General features: G+C 50.8%; 1 protein-coding gene across 1 annotated transcript in view; it reads left to right on the forward strand.

Moving 5' to 3' along the window:
• Window positions 1-1,704: 1,704 nt before the first annotated feature.
• Window positions 1,705-2,522, forward strand: part of Ackr3 (atypical chemokine receptor 3) — a 12,009-nt gene continuing 11,191 nt past the window's right edge. Inside the window, exon 1 of the mRNA XM_031368376.1 lies at window positions 1,705-1,828. The gene's annotated coding sequence lies outside the window, so the exon portion shown is untranslated. The remainder of the gene's footprint in view (window positions 1,829-2,522) is intronic.

A 2,522-nucleotide genomic window follows, 5' to 3' on the forward strand; every position in this document is an offset into this window, starting at 1 on the left:
GATGGCCGCACGAGGGCAGGTCTCTGCTTTGCTCCAAGGCAGTGCTGGCTCTGGACAAAGGCGGTCAGGAGCCTTCCCTGAGGCGGATGTTTTGGCCCCGGGCCTGGCCGTGCTGTGATGCGCAGGCGCTTTGGCATCCCAAACTGAGGCGGATTGCTATAAAGCAAATCATGCCTCGTCTTCAGGGAATGAAAGCTAGAAGGCCTGGGACAGGATAGCCCGGCTGGGTCCCGAGGCTCCAGACCCTTTTCTGACCCAGAGGCCTCAGAGGTCCCTGCGTGACGCTGTAGGACACTCCCTGTGCATACAGACCCTCCCTGTTGATTCAGACCTCCCTCCCTTTGGGGCCACAGACCAGTCTTTGTGGCCGTAGGACCGCCCCCTTCTAGCCAGACCCAGATCCACCCTGGAGACCACAGACCACTCCTCCGGGCCACAGACCCCGCCCACGGGCCTCAGGACCTCTCCCCTGCAGTGAGGTCACAGACACCCCAGGAGGTCGCATGGCCCCCCACCCAGATCTCACACTACTCCTTGCAGACACAAACACCTCCCACTGCCCGGAAAGCAGGTGTGCTCCTCGGGAGCCCACTGAGCAGGATCTGCCCCTCCAGGAGTAAAGTGCAAGGCTGTTTAAACAAATCACCTCTTTTGTTAAGGTTTTTCTCCAAACCAAGCTCTCTAGCCTTAGTGAGACTCTGACCCCCGAGTCCCTGGGTTCCTGTGTTCAGCAGTCACTCACTCTCAGGAGACTCAGAAAACAGACTCAGCAACTGTTAGCGCAGGCAGGAGATTTTGCCTCAACCGTGGGCGCTGTAACTGCTTTTCAGAAGTCCAGGAGAGCTGGAGAGCATAGAAACCGCCAGTTCTTGAAGGGTGGGGGACACATGGGGAGTGTTACAGTGATACAGCTTTAAAAGTAAAAGATTGGGTCACTTTGTCCTCGATTTTTCCAAAATGGGGCATTGCAAGAGAAACATTTTTTTACGGGGAATCTTGACAAGGAGCATTTCGATTTAGAATGTAGATTTTAATAAAGATGATGAAGGCGATAAAAGTTGGCTAAGCTCACCATGACGGTAAAGGGTTGCTATCTCACTAACAAGACCTTTTCAGTGACCAGCACTGCTCAGCCCTACAGAACGCGGTCTTAATAGGGTCGCAAGGACTTTGTGTAAGAATTCCAGCAGAATCCAACCTAAAGGCACTTTCCCTCCCTTCTGGGTGATGGCTGTACAGGGTCGATTAATCGTTGCCTTTCCAAAATGTGATTTCTGTTCGGGAGGCATCAACAAAGAAAGAGCAAGCTTGACAAATCAACAGCGAAGTTCAGAAGTTCAGAGTAATTTGTCTTGGGAACAAAGTCTCCCCCTGAAGCTGCAGGCATTCAAAGGAACTCCTGGTACTCATGGGGTTATTAAAGCTATACCTGAGACCAGATTAATATTCGATCATTTTGTAAAGTATTTAGGACTTCTTTTGGTTTCTCTTCTGCTGACATTTCTCCCAGTAGAATCTAGCTTTTGCAAAGGAAGGGATCTGAGGGCTCCCAAGAATGTGTTTGTGCAGGAAACAACAACCTAGTGAGGGTTACAAGAGGGCGTGTGCGCCTGTACAAGCCTGCATGCCTGCGCTGTGGTGGGAGTGAGGAGGGGTGGGAGGAGAGATGAGGGTTGCAAAACCGCCACCTAGAGGCTCTTTCCCGCAGTGTATATAAAAGGCAAGTCCCGAGCCCTGAGAGATCTCAGTTGCTACAAACTGCTCAGCGCTGAAGGAGCCTGCAGCACTCACAGCCAGAAAGGCAAACCACAACCCAGGCAGCCCTGAGGTAAGAAAGCCTTGCTTCTGAGACAGTTTTGCCGAGCAACCACGGCAAAGGGGCAGGGATCCTGTTCTTACAGGATCCGGGCTTTTTTCTGAGAACTCTCGGATCCCTGAGCTGGGGGCTTTAGAGCCTGCAAGTCCGGTTTGGAAAGCTCAAAACTGATTGCAGGCTGCACGCCTGCCTTGCAAGGTACTACTCCTGATTTGGGGGATTTGAGTTCTGTCACTTGTGGAAGGAAATCTCCGTGTGTGTTTGTTTGCTACTGGACTCTGATTTCTTTCTGTGAGTGCTTAAGTTCCAGGAAGCAGGGAAACTTTGCAGAGAACGTGGAATGCCCCATTGAGCTTGCCCAAAGCTGGCTTAGGGGTGAGCTTGGTACCTCTATTTGCCCGCTCCTACTTGTGGTTATCAGATTGACTGTAAAAACACAAGCGTACTTCCAGAAAGGCATATGATATGTTCAGAGGTATCCTCCAGAGGACCAGACGACTGGCCTGAGCGTTCTGAGTCTAGGATGAGTTTAAACTCTGTGCTCTGGGGGTGGGGATGGATTAATTCACAGCTCCTGGATTCTGGAAGTTGTAAATTGAGTGTTAGCTCCTCTTCATCTTATCTCTTCGTGGCATCCCTGCTAATGTAATTTTGAGTATTTATTGTTTTCCTAGAAAGTATTGTCCAATTTCAATTGGGACAAAAA

This window comes from Mastomys coucha, unplaced genomic scaffold (assembly GCF_008632895.1).
Source record: "Mastomys coucha isolate ucsf_1 unplaced genomic scaffold, UCSF_Mcou_1 pScaffold14, whole genome shotgun sequence".
Classification (NCBI taxonomy): Eukaryota; Metazoa; Chordata; class Mammalia; order Rodentia; family Muridae; genus Mastomys; species Mastomys coucha.